This window comes from Lepisma saccharinum, chromosome 12, assembly GCF_977018435.1.
Source record: "Lepisma saccharinum chromosome 12, izLepSacc3.1, whole genome shotgun sequence".
NCBI lineage: Eukaryota > Metazoa > Arthropoda > Insecta > Zygentoma > Lepismatidae > Lepisma > Lepisma saccharinum.
Genome location: NC_139240.1, coordinates 37,229,485 through 37,245,492, shown reverse-complemented (window position 1 = coordinate 37,245,492; position 16,008 = coordinate 37,229,485). Strand labels below are relative to the sequence as shown.

At 38.7% G+C, this 16,008-nt stretch overlaps 1 protein-coding gene across 1 annotated transcript in view; it reads left to right on the top strand.

The window, feature by feature from the left end:
* Positions 1-1,913, top strand: part of LOC145995983 (uncharacterized) — a 72,709-nt gene extending 70,796 nt beyond the window's left edge. The window contains exon 13 of the mRNA XM_083132097.1: positions 1,064-1,913. The gene's annotated coding sequence lies outside the window, so the exon portion shown is untranslated. The remainder of the gene's footprint in view (positions 1-1,063) is intronic.
* Positions 1,914-16,008: the final 14,095 nt, after the last annotated feature.

Here is a 16,008-nt window from a genome sequence, read left to right as displayed (position 1 = left end):
GTGTTGTGCTTGTGTTCCTCTATCCTTTTCTATAGAGGGCATCCTGATTGTCCTATATAAGCTTGCCTGCATTCGCATGGTATATTGTATGTGCAGTTTTTGCTAGCTTGTGTGGGGTTCTCTGGTTTGGAGTTTGATAGTATTCTTCTTAGTGGTTTTCCTTAGTTCTCTTGCTAGGTTTTTTTTTTTCAATTCGCAGCAAGTTTGAAAAGTGCATGCCTTGAAAATGCTCGTCTGCTAAAGATTAAAAAGAGAAAAGTGGATTCTTGAGTAATTCTTGCAATTATACAGGGCATACACAAAAGAATGGTGCAGTTTCTAATGTTAATTTTAAAAAAATATTTCTCATGTAACACGGGCACAACACCGTCAGCGGCGAGAACTCTCCCAAGTTTTTTTTACGTTAATTACAATCCTACTATGTCTGCACCCCGGGTCATACGATGCACGTTCACGCAGTAATCAAACTGATCCCACACTTGGTGTATCATGTCCATTGTAATGGCCTGCAGGATCAGGAAGTTCATGGATGGAATTGGGCAGCGGGGGTACATAAAATCTGTCTTTAACAACCCACAAACCCCCAAAGAAAGAAACCGCATGGTGTAAGATCCAGTGAACAGGGTGGCCAAGGAAGAACATGGTTTTCTCCATTTGCAGCACACCCTATCCAGCACTGAGAAGATGGAAAATCACAATTGAGAAGCACCTTTACACAATCATCCAGTTTCCACAAATTGTCGGTACCACTTGGTTATGCTATTCTTGTGTGGTGCATCTTTTTTAAACAGTGCATGAAACCCATGCTTATCTGGACACCTCAAAATGGTGCACACAGAAAGCCTTCTGCTGTGACGCCATCTTGGAAACTGCCTCTGCGGCCCCCACAGTAAGTATGAGAAGTGATTTATTGGTGCCACGTGAGAAACGTGGACAGCGTCTCTTGTAACCATGTAAGTTGAGAAATAATTTCTTTATGAACATTTGAAACTGCACCATTCTTTTGTGTATGCCCTGTATAACAGTAACTGAAATGTATTAATTTTTCTTATTTGGTCTTCAGGTCTGTTTAAAACAAATTGGTAAGAGAATCCATCCGTACCATCAAACCTAGTCTTTATGAGAAAGAAGACTTTCAAAGGAGTTTTTATTTTGGTGTTAAGAGGGGCCAGAGACACAAGTCAACGTTTTAAAAACTTGTGCTATTTTAATTTGTGAGTGGTCAGTACTGATGTTAAAGGCTGGATTACTGAGTGTAGAATGTAAACAGTTAGTACTTTCACTGTGTTTTGTTTTGAATGCAATGTAATTTATATTTTAATTCCTAACATTGTCTTTGAGAGTTACAATTATATATTTAAAGTTAAATGTTCTTTTTTATTACAAGTTATGGTATTTTAGTGTTGAAGTAGCTACTTTTTCTATTCATACTTAAGAAACCAGTAGAAATTTCTACACTTGAATGAGGTTACTAAACCCATTTTAACAACTGCTATGTATTTCACTTCAGTATTTTTTAGTTTGCAAGTGACAGATTGCGAAGTGTTGAACATTACGTTATCTTGTTCTGTTGTAAAAGTTCCCTAAAATAAAATTCTCAAAATTATGATTAAACTACTGATTACAAATAAATAAGTAAATATAAATATATATATATATATATATAGAAGGAAGGAGGGCCACAAGGGCTAAACAAAAAGTGAAAGAGGAGAGAGGAAACACCAGACACAGAAATACTTCAAATTTTTGCGGTAGCTACCGCATCTTCAGGAGTCGAAAAAAGACGTGGAAAGTGAGCAACTTGGACAATGTGATAGTGCAGCCTGCAGTGTTGCCAGGTCCAGAAGAAAAGTGTTGACAGTGCACACACAAAAAGAAATGTTCGTTTGCCAGGCTGTCGAAAGCTGTGAAGGGTGAGGGGGAGGCAAAAAGGTTGTTGCTGAAGGTGAGGAGGTGGGTGTGGGGTACATCACTGGGTGGCCTTGTTCAGGCCAGGGGATGTGGTTGCACTCATGGTTGATATGTAGGTCCTCTTCCATCTTTTACGTACTGAGACGTTGGTGGATTTGGGCAAGGAGTGGATGATCGCTACCCGGAAGCAGTCATTGAAGGGAATATTATGATGGTTAGTGTGAACGGCAACAGCGAAGTCCAGGTTTTGGGTGGAGGAGCAGTGGTTGTTGATGCGGAGATTGGGGGCTGTGGATGTTTCCCCCAGGTACCTGCAATATCTGTGGGAGCTTCTACCAGTTGAGTGCAACCACGTCCCCTGGCCTGAACAAAGCCACCCAGTAATGTTCCCCATACTCACCCCCCTCACCTTCAGCAACACCCTTTGCCTCCCCCTACACCCTTCACCATTCACAGCTTTTGGCAGCCTGGCAAAGGAACAACATTTTTTTGTGTGTGGCACTGTCAACCCTTTTTTTCTGGATCTGGCAACACTGCAGGCCATGCTATCGCACTGTCCAAGTATTTTTCTACTCCTGAAGATGTGGTAGCTACCATGAAAATTTGAAGTATTCCTGTGTCTGGTGAGTGCTTCCTCTCTCTTCTTTCATGTTTTGTTTAGCTCTTGTGACCCTCCTACTTTTTATCAATACACACACATATATGTACTAACTGTTCTAACAGTTTTGGCATGTAATTTTTACATGATTGAAAACATTAGTCTTCAAGACAATATCCTATGATCACAAGAATTGATAACAATTTTGTTAGTTACCATTCCAGAGATGCATTTTAAGTACCTGTTGCCTTCTTGTGGGATATTTTTACATGAGAATTTGCATTGTATGCAGAGGATTTTTCGAAATTTTAAGTATTTGTTATTAGGTACTTGACTAGTGGTAACTAGAGAGTTAGAAAAGATATACGAGGTGCATTTAAAAGAAAAGGGCCGATGTTTTATAAGAACCAACTGGCAACAGTGATCGGATCGCACCTGCGCAGTAACATCACTTGGTCCATCGGCTATCCAGCAACCATACTTTCGCTAGTCAGCTGTTGGTTATTGTGTGTGTGTTGGAGTGTGTTAAAATGGCTGCCCACATACACAACCCCACCAGGTGCGAGGTCCAGTCTGTGATTTAATTTCTTCACGCCAAAGGACAAAATGCTGCTCAAATTCATTGACAATTGTGTGAAGTGTATGGTGACAGTATAATGAGTGAAGGAAAGGTGTGGCAATGGTGTCGCACATTCAAAGAAGGCCTTACAAATATCCATGATGAAGAGAGGAGTGGAAGACCGAGCATTCAGACTGACGTTTTGGTGCAGCTTGTGAATCAAAAAGTGCAAGAAAATCATCGTTTCACCATTAGCTCTCTAGCCATCGAATTTCCAGAAGTTTCGCCAATTCAAATTGTTCCGCGTTGTAACAGACACAGTAGGATATCGGGAATTGTGGGCCAGATTGGTCCCTAGAATGTTGACAGACATTCACAAAACTAAATAAGAGACATCGGCACATGCCTTTTTGGATTGCTACGACCTATAGGGTGATGATTTTTTTTACCCACATTGTTACAGGTGATGAAATGTGGATGTCTTACATCAATGTGACATGCACCTACTGACTTACGTGTAAATAGTCCTAAGTTTGTTAACCTTTACTCTCCCGATGATACCATATGATATCATCAGGGTAAGGTTGTACTGCCCCGATGATACCATATGGTATCATGGTGCTGATTACGAAGTGAATGTGCTTTTTGGACCTTCATACTCTTATGTTTGGGTGGAAACTCTGACACAGGTCTTAAGCAAGCCTGGAAAATTCACATTGATGACCAACCCCCCCCCCTCCCCCTTGAACACAATATTAAGTTTTGTCAATATTAATCACATTAAGCCGTGGTAGCTCAGTCATTAGGCTGTCTGATTACCATGCGAGAGACCCGGATTCGATCCCTGGCAGGGAGAACCGGGACTTTCTCAAATCTATTCAATTGGCTCCGGCACCCACCCATCATCGTATAAAGTGGGTACCTGGAGTAAACTCTGGGGGGTAAAGGCAACCAGAGGCATGGTGCTGATCACATCGCCCCCACCTTCGGCCGAGATCAAGAAAATGTGGGGCCTGAACTCCACACCTCCTATACACCTTCATGGCATGGTGCAAAGTACAGGGGAGCACTATGCTTTTTTTTACAATATTAATCACATTAAACAATGAAAAATTAATTAACATGTAACTTACAAATTATTACTTTCATTTCAAAGTCTATATCCCTTAACATACTCCATTATTCCCTTTTTTCTATCCCCCAAGAGTTTTTCACACAGGTTGGTCATTAACCACCAGTTCAACATAAATGCGTCGTACTTCCGTTCACTCACAAGGCCGTTACAAATGTCGAGTCCAAACAACAATCGATGCAGTGGCGTAATTCAAATTCACCAAAGGTGAAAAAGTTCAAGCAAGCTCCATTTTCCGTTTGCACGAAAAATGATGGCATCTGTGTTCTGGGACCAACAGGGCATGCTTTTGGTGGATTTCCTGGAACCAGGAAAACAATCACATTACAAGCATAATGTGAAACACTTTCCAAACTTAGACGTGCCATGCAAAACCGACGACGTGGAATGTTGTGTTAAGGTATTGTGGTTCTCCATGCCAATGCCAGACCACACACTGCTGCCCTCACTGTTCAGACGATTCAGAAATTTGGATGGGAACTTTTTGATCACTCCCATATAGTTTGGACCTTGCACCAAGTGACCTTCACCTCTTCCTGCACCTAAGAAATTTATTTTCGTCTCAAGGATTTGAAGAAACTGAGGTGTTGAAAATGACAGTGTTGAATTGGCGTAACTCCCAGGCGGTGAACTTTTATGCAGAGGGTATAAAAAAGCTTGTGCCACTGTACAGAAAGTGCTTGGAAAATAATGACTATGTTGAAAAATTAAGTGGATATGTACATGTTTGTAACCAATAATACAATGTTGCTAAACGTACTTTCTTGTTTCCTATAAAATATCTGCCCTTTCTTTTGAAATGCGCCTCGTACAAAAAATCATAAATCACATTGACAACTTCAAGGAAGACAAGATTCAACTGTTACCTCATATCTAAAATACAAATATATATTTTGATATGTATTGTATTAAAAGAAGTTCAGTGTTGTTAAATGTCATTTCAATTTGAAAAGGCTTGTTAAATAAATGTTCATAATGTTATAACTCGCAGATTATTGTCAACTGTGAAGATACCACTTTTTTGTTTGATTTTCACTGGTTAGGTATTATTTGTTATGTGGTTTGTCTTGTTTTGACACAGTTGTGACCTATAATCTGTTGTAAAAGGAATGTATTAAGATTGTGGAATCACTGCGAAATACAATTCAGTCTATTTTTGTACATAATTTTTTATTATATTTATTTTGTCATTTGTATCGTGTTCCTTTAGGTTTTCTCACAGAAATCATTTTTAGTTTGTTTTCCCACAAAACTGTTCCTATTTTGTTCCCCTAGGTTTTTCTCGGAGAATTCGTTTCTATTTCATTCCTCTTGTTTTCTTATGCAAATCATTTCTATTCTATTTCCTGTACTTTTCCTTAAGCTTCCTCACAAATTATTCCTGTTTTGATCCCCTGGCTTTCTCACAGAAATCATTCCTATTTTATTCCTTTTCGATTTCTCACAGAAACCATTCCCATTTTCTGATGAGAATTCTTGAGTTTTGTGGATGGATTTTGTTAAGAAAACCATTGAAATTCCAGCTGTTGGCAAATTATATTGGGATTAACCTTTATGGTAAGGAGAAAGTATGTGCACGTTTTCCCTTATTGTGCACAAATGGCGGATATGTTATTAGTTTTTGAGTGCAGCTTGTACATATTTCTACTTTGTTCGTCGATTGTTTTGCTGCAAATGTTTGACATTTTGGTTCAATATGGAAGCACAAATGCTGTTTCTTTGTTCTTTGTTCATGTAGCATGTGTGCTGTGCATTTTCTGATACGGCAAAATTGCTGATAAAAGTGCTCCCAGGATGGTATCTGCAGGAAATTTTGAATGATTCTGGGTCTGAACATGAAGAAGAGAACGTATAATAGAAAGTGATGTCATTCACCGATATATTCAGAAAAACAAAACAAAAAAAAACAATGCACATATTTTTTTTCTAGCAGGGTGGCTACTCGCCGGGAATTCCTTGAATTCTGGGAAGTCTGCTTGAATTATTGGCTCCAGGAATTCTGCGTGAATTTTTCTCCATAGACGTGCCATTGGAACTTATATTAATACACATGCCATTGAATGTATTTATACTTTTAAATTCCCTGAGACAAGTTTTTCACATTGTATCTTTTATTTTTATCGAAGAAGGAATATAGAGCTGCATGGAAAATAAAACAGATTTCTCACAATGTTTACTTTGTTAGTGTCCTTTGCAGAACAATCTATCTGACAGACGGAAGATTATAGCAACATAAGATATCTTCAAGTTGATTAGTTAAATTTGAGTTTGAAATTCTTATACATTTAACAATTTTTCGTAGATTAGTAGTCCTATATCTCTTAACATGACTTGTGTTTGTAGATGTGTTTCGAGTCTGAATATGTGAAATGGCATATGTAAACTCCACACCTTGAATTAAATATTTTAAATGTACAGGGTGTCAAACGTCCCTTAACACACACTATAAAATGTGAAGGAGTTATGCTGAGTACAATTGATCATAATAGAGGCAGGTTAGGACCAGGGGGAACCATAGTTGTGTGTGTCAAGCCGAGGTCCACCATATTGAATTCTACTCCAAAATTTTAAATGGGAACGGGTGATATATGAAAGCAGGCTAGAATTTCACAAGAAATACACTGGTGAAGATTTTTCTGACGTATCTTTAAACAGTAAAAAGCTATCAATGAATACTTGTACCAATTTCCTCATTTTCGAGGTGTCTGAAAAAAGCAGTGAAACACATCTGTGCATCAGTAACTCGTTGAGATAATACTGGCATCTATGGAGAGACGTTCACATGCAATTGCACATGATTTTTGTCAGCCACATCCCTGAAGAGTTAAATATTGTAATGGTTGTTTCGAACAATTACAGTGTGACACTTCCAATTTAATGGAAAGTCCTTCACAGTGACATGACAAGACGTGGTAATACGTAAAGTTGAAATATAGATAACGTTTGCTTGTACTCTTGAAAACTGGGAATTATACTTGAATTTTATCATGTTCCTAGTGTGACCACCCTGTGTAGAGAATTTTGAATATTTTTTGGAATAGAAACACTGATACTTGAAGAAAATTTCATGAAGTTTTTGTAAGGTATGTTCTAAACTAGAATTTGTGTATATACACAAAATTTGAGGTGTGCACAGTATATAGTAACATAGTGATTAATTTTTAGAAAAAGGTCCAAAATAGTACATTGGCTGCGATATTTCCATTTCTGTGCATGTATACCAAAAGAATTAATAGCAGACAAACTTAATGGACTGTTTCATCAAGTCAAAGCATTCCATTGCATCTGATGAATCATGCTCTTTTAAAGTAGCAAGTGAGTCTCACTCTTTCAAAAGTGAAGGAGAACTAGTCCCTGCTGACTAAAGCAACAACTAGACAATTGTGTATTGCTTTTCAAGTATTCAGTCTATTTGTGAGTGTGTAGTGGTGAGCTGACTTGTATCAGTGGTTTCAATTTGAATTTATTTACAATGATTACCAATAGTTTTCCAGAACTTTTGTTTGTTTAGCATTTCTGCCATATTCGGCTCGACAATTTTTCTGGGATGTTCGTATTTCATAGGGTATAAAATGCAGAACTGTCATGAATTTTGCACAAAATTTGTGTGGGAAAGTGGATTGTTTTAAAGTATCAGAAGTTGTTCAAGTTCAATGCATTACACTAGGGAACAGCCATTTTGTATCCTGTTAGCGAATATGTGTTCATAACTGATTTCGGATTTTCCACTTATTTTTCTCCATCACGTACCCTTTTCAAGATACTGTGATGTCATATTTAGTATAATATGGGTAATGTATATGCTAGAGTACTGCATTGGACCACTTTTGGCTCGAAAATACTTGATCGAAACTTTAAGTTTACAGTATGTGATTTGTGCAGTGACACAGTAAACTGTGCTATGATGCACTATGTCAACTGAAAGAAGAACCCGTTAGCTGTGTATATCATCCTAACACATTGTGTTACATTTCTGACAATGCATTTCAAGAATGCAAAATTTACAAAGATTGTGTAAAGATAGTGTACCGACTGTACTTTGGTTGTCGCTGGGAGATCAAGAACTCCCATTGGACTCACATGGTACATGTCATAGTTGTGCTGAACTCTTAAGAGAATAGTTGAATGTTATTTATTCAATGCCTTTTGATGTATCTATATGATAAGATATATGGCTTGAACCAAGGGACTTTGTGACAGATTGTTATTTTTGTTGCACTGTAATGCGTTGCTATTCCTCGAACAATAAAAGCATGTGCATATGCCGATATGCCCTCTGCATTGAAGTAGGTACCACATAGTGAGGGATTCCCAATTCCTAAATCACTATCCACCGCAGTGGAATTGAACATTTCTCTTGAGCAGGAACGTTCTTTCAAATATGAAGATAGTATTTGTTAGAAAAATATAGGTTACTTTTTTGCACTATAAATTTAAAATCTTTTATTTCATGCGGAAATTAATTGAATAACATCGCCAGATGTCCGCACACATGGTACTGATCTCTGACACGACCAATGTTACCAGTACACTACGTATTTAAAAAAAAAAAACAATTTTTTAATGAATATGGGATGATTAACCCCATAAATCGTCTGTAATGCACAGAATTACTCCCACATCCCCTAATGTGCCTTCATGGCACAGTGCTATGTATATGCACAGGGAACTTTACCTTTTATGCATAGAATGGGTAAAAATGTATCGTTCTTTTATCAATTCGATAAATACCCATTGAGGCCATCGACACACACAAAAAAAATATTGCAAGCTACTCCATATCTGTCTTATCCATGTGTTTCTTTCCTTTGTACATTTTTTTTTTTTTAAAGCTTACAAGCTTTTATTCCGTAGTGAACGTACATGCAGAGAATTATTTTTGTGTTTAATGTTTATAGAATATACATATAGATGAAGTTTATAACTAATACAAGGTTCATGTCTCTATCGTTTTTTGTACAAAAGTTAAGAACGTTCAAAGTCATGGTTGCTTGTCTTTTGGGACACCCTGTATACCTCGGAAATGTGATGTGATACGCACATTTTGAGACTTTCTCTGAATTTCTTGCACCGAAATAATTAAAGAACGCTTTATTTCATCCAGGATACAGGAAAAAACTTGAAATTTGTTCCCTATACAGGCTCTGAACTCCATGGTAGAGTGGTTAGCACAGTGCACTACAGTGCCAGGTTTGAATCTCATTCTAGGCATGGCTGTTCTTTCTGAGTGTCCCTTTATCAATTTCATTATATCATCACTCTTTCATCTTCGCAATTAGCCAAAATTGGCAGAAAAGTGAAGTAAAATAAGCCAAAGCAAAGGAACTCACTACCTTGGATGCAGAAATTACTTTACTAGAATTTCTTAGTACATTTTATTATTAGATTTTGACAAGGCATTTGACTTGGTTATGTATTATTATTTTTTCAGTAGCAATAATGTTTTTATTTGAACGAATTGTTTTTTTTGTTTTTTTGAAGATCTTGCCATCATAGTATAATTCAGTAGCATGCGGTGACCATTTAGATAGCCAAAGCACTGAATATATAATTTTTAAATAAACAATAGTACATCAAGGGGCAGGCTTGCCTTGATAAAACACCGCATGCCACTGCTTTGCGGCACTAGTCTTTCACGGACTCCTCTCGACACTTTCAGGTAGTGTTAAGTATCCTGGGAATTATGCAAAATTCGAATTGAATACCGAAGCAGTGCTTCGGTAGCTTACCTTGCATGCATGCCACTGGTATAATTAAATACCTAAGTCTAGATAATTCATATAATTTCTAGATAATTCATATAATTTTAATGCTTTAGCTGACCTACTGTATTGGTCAGCTCACCAAAAGGTGCTCAGCTTGCTTATCTATCACACACACACTTGGTGCGAAAATATCATGTAAGAAAGCAACATGATCAATAATTGACATATACTCTTCAAAAGAGTATTGTAAATTAAATTAAATGCTGTTTTCATTGCTTATGTACAATTTCTAAACCGTAACCCAGGGAAATTATGCATAAATTATGTGCAGGCAATGGATGGTGTTGTAGTTCTATATTCCTTGGTTGGCCTAGTCAACCTGCCATGTTTGTAGAAGAGTGTTCTCCAGCGATACTGTAGGATTGTAAGAAGGCCAGGAAGGAGGAAGTGAATGAGACAGGAAGCTTCATTGGTCGCATTCTTGCAAACTGAAACCTCTCATTATGTGATTCGTAAGTAACAGTGGAGTGTGGTATTATGAGATGCAAGACACAGAAGGTGGTTCCTTGAAGAAGGAGGATGCCTTTTCCGTGGTATTTTGTACATCTCATTGCAAGCAGCTCCTCTATTCCTTCTCAGCTGCTTACCAGTGGCGTAGCATGAGCATTTCGGATGGGAACGCCAAGTCCGAAGGAAGGGTAGGCCTTTTTTTTTATTAAGAGTTTACTTATGGAATTAGCTGACATATGTATTGTCTATTTAAAATCACAATCTCATTGTGTTTATTACATGAAGTAGCCGGGTGCGGATAAAACATGATCCATGCTTGTTTTATCTAGAAAATAAGATGCCTCAGTGTGCAACAAATGCTTGGAGCACTGGTGTTTTATACCATTTTTAATTAGATTGCTCAAGTCAGAAACACTGTACACCATTCGGAGTACTTTGCTCCGCACGTATAAAACATGTGTAGCAAAACAGTATTTTATAATCAAGGAAACCTTTCGGCATGATGCAAGTAATTTAAAAAAACCTACCTGAATCACAAGCACCTGTAGAACAACAGTAGACTTCATTGTTGTGGATGATACAACTATTGATTGATTTGGTTTATTTTACTTCGCTTCCTACCACTTTTGGATAATCACAAATATGAATATGAGTGATGAAGTTGATGAAGAGACATTCACAAAGAACAAATATGCGTAGGCCGGGATTCAAACCGGAAACCTCTGGCATCTTGGCACGCTGTGCAAAACACACTGTACAATCATACACTCTACTGACGTAACAGTGCCTATTAGTAATTCAGTGTGTCAGACCACTGTTTATTGCATCTTGAGAATGCTGATAAACATTTTAAAATAATTCTGTCAAGAGATCATACGATGTTAAGAGTTTTGAAACGAATGCTAAACATTTCTACTGGCATAATATTAGGCAGTAAGATACTAACGAAAAAATATTTTTTTAAATAAATAGTTTTGCGGGTTAGGTGGTAGAGCAGCCACAGGCTGAACTTCTACCACGAGGACTTTATCAACTTGTGTGACAAAAACTGTTTTGTTATTTTAGTTTTTAATGCACTTCACTGTTCTTGCGATAAATTACACAATGCAGTGGTCATTAAAGATACGTCAGTCAATATTGCGTATTGTAGCATTACACAGCACGAGCAGAGGCGCGAAGTTTGTCTATGGGCACGAGCGCGAAAAACCAGGTAAGAATTCTACTTCTTTCGTCTGCATCGGAAGTACAGCGCCTTGAATCGGAAGGCAGGAAAGGTCACATGGCCCCTAGAACCAATTAGGCGCTCCGTACGCCCGCGTATGGCAAGAACATTTCACCCGTGCTGTAGAGATCCAAGCGACAAGCTTTCCCTCCTCCTCTCTGCCTCCAGGAAGGCATGGTCCTGTACGCCAAACCTAGCCGGCGTCCGGCAAGCAGAAACATTAGAGAAATGCTACAACGAGAGCTGTTAGTGGAGCGTTGTAGACGATTCGAGAAATTAGCTTTTATAATGCCATAATGCTCAAACATGTATATAATTTGTCACGTTTTACTTTATATTTACAGCATTTACACATTTTTAAAATTTTAAATCGGAGAACGCCGGTCGTATGGGCGTACTAGGATGCTACGCTACTGCTGCTTACTGGCCTTCAGGAGCAGGCAGAAAGCTCACAATGCATGAAGTAGTTACTGGCCTCCACAAGTGCTGAAGCATGTTCTATGGCGTATCATTAAGCCAGTGATGAATTCATAGGGTAGCCTTGTTGGGGGGGGGGGGGGGGGGGGCCTCTGGAGATAGAATAATGCACCTCAAAAATTTCAGTAATCCAGGAGAGTGCTCACATAATGGCTGAAAATATTAGCAACCATGTTCACTTTTTGTCTTTCATTCACTTTAATTTAACATAGAACATACTTTTTCTGGCTTTTTCATAATAACCTCTGATTCAGTACTTTTCATAATATAAAGTCAAAATAATGAACAAATTTAAATTATTGTCTGTTTTCATAACTGATAACTAGTAATATGTAATAAAATTCCAGTTCATTGACACTCAGTAAAGGACATGTGTAAAGCGACATGGCTGATGTAATGTAAGCTTCTGTTGTTGTAACAAATTTCAACTTGCAGCTATTTTAATGGCTGTGGAATGCTATGACATTCCCCCCCCCTGAAGTTTAATACTCCCCTCCCCAGAGGAAAGTGGCTGCATGAAACACATTTAGATTTTAGGTCATGGGGAGTTGATGTTATACAGAAAAGAGAGAAATCAGGAAGATAGAAAGGATAGAGAGAGAACCTTAGGGAAAGAGGGAGAGAAAAGTTGCAGACAACTTCCAGAATTCGAGTGAAAAGTGAGAAAAATAGAGGGAGAGAGAGTAGTTTCTTTCTTTGGTTCATGCATCACTGTAACTGAAAAAGAAAAATAATGTTTATATATAAATGTGCCATGGTAGCTCAGTCATTATAGGTTCGATCCTCGGTGGAGGAGAACGTGGATATTCTGCACACAACTTCGAATGTTGCATCGTTGTTGCCTTGTGATCAAGGAGTACTGGGTTTGATACCCAGTGGGGGCACATCGTGTTGGGGATTCCACTTTAAACTAGTCCCGATTAGCCTTTCTGTGCATAAAGTGAACTTAAAACAACAATTAAATCGAATGTTGCATAATTTCCAGGATAATTAGACTGTGAAAGTGTCGAGCGGCATTTTTACGGATGCCGTGAAAAAAAAAATGCCAGAAAAGTATTGACCAGTATCGGTAAATAAATAGTCCATGAGCTTAGGTTCAAAATTTCACTTATTGGTACCACCTGATGTGGCAAGTTCTAGTAATGATTTTTGTAATGCTCCATGTGTGAGTGAAATTTTCTGATGTCAAAACCTCAGCAAAGTGATAGCTTAATGGGAGTTACAACCACTTTTGTCTCTGGACCCCGTGAAACTCTTTTTGGAGTGATAAAATAGCTACGTTTCAGAAAGTAGTTAATTCAAAGCAACTTAAGCAATAAAATTATTCTACATTACCTTCTTTTAGCAAAAGTTGATTGCACATTGCAATGTGGAATGCAATAGTAGTAACTAAACCCTTACAGTCATTAGTTTTAGGCCAAGTAGACTGCCTTCAACAGGTTGGTGTCTGTAAGGAAATAATGATTAACATTCAAGGTACATTATTAATGGTTAACCTCGACAGTATTGTAAGTTCAGATGCTTATTATTTATTTCTTTTTTTTTTTTTTTAAAAAAAAAAGAACAAGCACTGTAGCAAAACATTATAAAATTCCATCATACTGCTCATATATCATTGTGTGAGTCCTTGATTTGAAAATCAGATCCTTCATCTTCCTGCTGTTTCTGGTTATTGCGTGTTTGTAACTTGCCTTTGTATGCACACTTGAGTCCATTGGACAGGCAAGTTCAGTTTGCAGGAGCGCACACAATTGCATGCTAACTGTTCCAAAACCACATCAGGTACAGGTGGGGAACACATCCACTGAATGACATGATTTTCATCTTCACCATTCGTCCATCCATATTTTGAATGGATTGTCACCTTAGGGTTTGACTGCAGACCACACTCCCATGTTGCTGCCTGGTAGTTAGCTCATAGAACATGCATGAAATGACACTCTCTCCATGGTAGCAGGTGGCTGGATTCAACCTCTTCCCTAGGGCCTCCCCGATGCCGTAGTGGTTGTGTTGTCACCTTGAAATCAAGGGATATCTGGTTTGATACCTGGTGGAGGAACATTGCACAGTGGTTCGGATTCCACTTTAAACTGTAGGTCCAGTCCCAATTAACCTTTCTGTGCATAAAGTGGATTTAAAACAACAAATCAATCAAACCAATTAGCCTTACCGTGCATAAACTGGACTTAAAACTAATTCAGTCAGTCAACCACTTCCCACTTGGCACAGAATAGCTGAGCACAGTTGATTTACCTCGCCAATGTTGACAATGGCAACTACATGCAGTGGGTAAACTGCTCGATCTTCTGAAAGACTTCATCACTGACCTCCCATGATTGACCAAGCTTAATACAGATTTCCTAGTAGAAGCGGTCCTTTTTTACCATCATCAGAGCTATGAGCTTTGCACAGCCGGCAAAGGCACTGGCAGTGTCACACCCTTTCAAAGCAATTAAGGCGATTAGGCTGTCGGACATGGTTTGTCTGATTGAATTTGCTAGCTCGTTGATGTGAACAAAATGTGTTCGATTCTGAGATCCAGACATGTAGTAAAGTGGACCGGGGATGCTCTTATGGAACCCCAGACAAGAAACCATGACATCGGTATCTACAGCTGCAATCATGATTGTCTATGACCTAGAATTTGCAGCATGGAAGTCATGTAGGAACAGTCTAGTGTCAGCTCCTCTTGTGTGGACCGCAAATCTCCCACTTCTTCCCACTCGCTCTCCATTATCTTTTAGCAGGTTTCATTGCAGGTCACATACAGGCTCTGCTGGTAGTACACCTGTACAGATGGTATTCAGCATCTTACTGCATCACGGGGATTTCCATTCTTCTACTAGGGACTTAATAAGGCTGATCTTATTGAGAGAACTACACAAGATTTTTTTCCACTGCTGGATGTGATGTCCTGCATTGCTGCTATACTTTTCAATCTTTCAGCACCTTTGAACGTTGGCGGTAGATATCAAATGCATCTACCTTCCACTCTGTACATCCTCGTGGAGGGTGCTGTTCAAAGCCAACACTGCCAGCTGTGCTAAGGTTTTGTTGTTTTCCATCATTTCTTGCATAAGGTTCATCCCATCAGCGATGGAAGTTGAAGATGCTGGAATAGATTCAACTAAAGCAACATTCGCTTCGATCTCTATGGCAAATGCGGTCTTGTTTGTCTTGCTAACTGAACCATTAACATTTGCCAGAGCTTCAGTAACTAGTATTCTGACTAAAGATATACCTTTAGAACCACTTCTTTGTGCAGACATTGGAGAAGGTCTTAACATTTTGTTTGGCCATCTCATCATACAATTTTACTGAGGGTGAATCTTCATCTAACCACGTTTGCTTAAATGTCTGGTAGGCTTCCTCTTTGACCTCAAGAGTCCTCGGATGATCCTTGGCTCCATCTGGTGGAGCCATGCTGCCAGTGGACAGACAAACCAAGCTATCGTCATCAGGAGACACGGGATTCAGCCAAATGTTCTCCATGAGATCGATGAGGAACTTCACATCTGCTTCGCCTTTCCTGATTCTTGGACTATCTAGATCTTGATGGGACAATTTGAACCTGTTTTGACCTCTCATGTGACTCAGCTGCTTCAGATACATGTTTTTGTCTTCACCTGTAAGGTAGTACTTGGTCACTGCATCTTCCTTCAAACTAAACCCTTTTGTTCCTCCTGTGTGGATAAATTGTTCATGCTTTCTTCAATCCAAAAGTTTGGTCAACAGGAATTCGGCCAAAATTGTTGGTGGAGCTAAGTTAAACTGAAAAGCCTTGCATTAATTCAGAGTGCACATAATCTGGATGTGTAGTCGCCAGCTGACACATCTGTGCACAGTAGTATAGTAGGCAGCGTGCATAATTCAGTCTGTCATATGCAAAGCAGT